The following is a 472-nucleotide window of genomic DNA, read 5'->3' on the forward strand; positions in this document are numbered from 1 at the left end:
GTGTTGTGGTTGAAGAGGTTGAGAAAGAGAGGAAGAAGAAGAAGAAGAAGAAGAAGAAGAAGAAGAAGAAGAAGAAGAAGAAGAAGAAGAAGAAGAAGAAGAAGAAGAAGAAGAAGAAGAAGAAGATATATATATATATATATGTGTGTGTGTGTGTGTGTGTGTGTGTGTGTGTGTGTGTGTGTATGTGTATGTGTGTGTGTGTACTTGTTTGCAGGTTTGATAATCAAAATTGTCATGTAATAAAAATACTTCAAACCAACACAGAATATTGTCCATTATACAAACGTTAAATCAAGCCCATAGTTATGTTCAGTAATCAGACCTGTAAAATATCTACTGTTTTTTTTAAATTCTGAATCATATCCTTGGAGCACATTACGCGTTAAGATTATTACGATTCTGTGGACAACAATAGGGGTTTTGTTGTGAACGACAAAGAGAGTTCGATCAAACCCAGCGTCCAAACAAG

Source organism: Berghia stephanieae, chromosome 3, assembly GCF_034508935.2.
Source record: "Berghia stephanieae isolate SIO BIC M18660-M18661 chromosome 3, UCSD_Bste_1.3, whole genome shotgun sequence".
Classification (NCBI taxonomy): domain Eukaryota; kingdom Metazoa; phylum Mollusca; class Gastropoda; order Nudibranchia; family Aeolidiidae; genus Berghia; species Berghia stephanieae.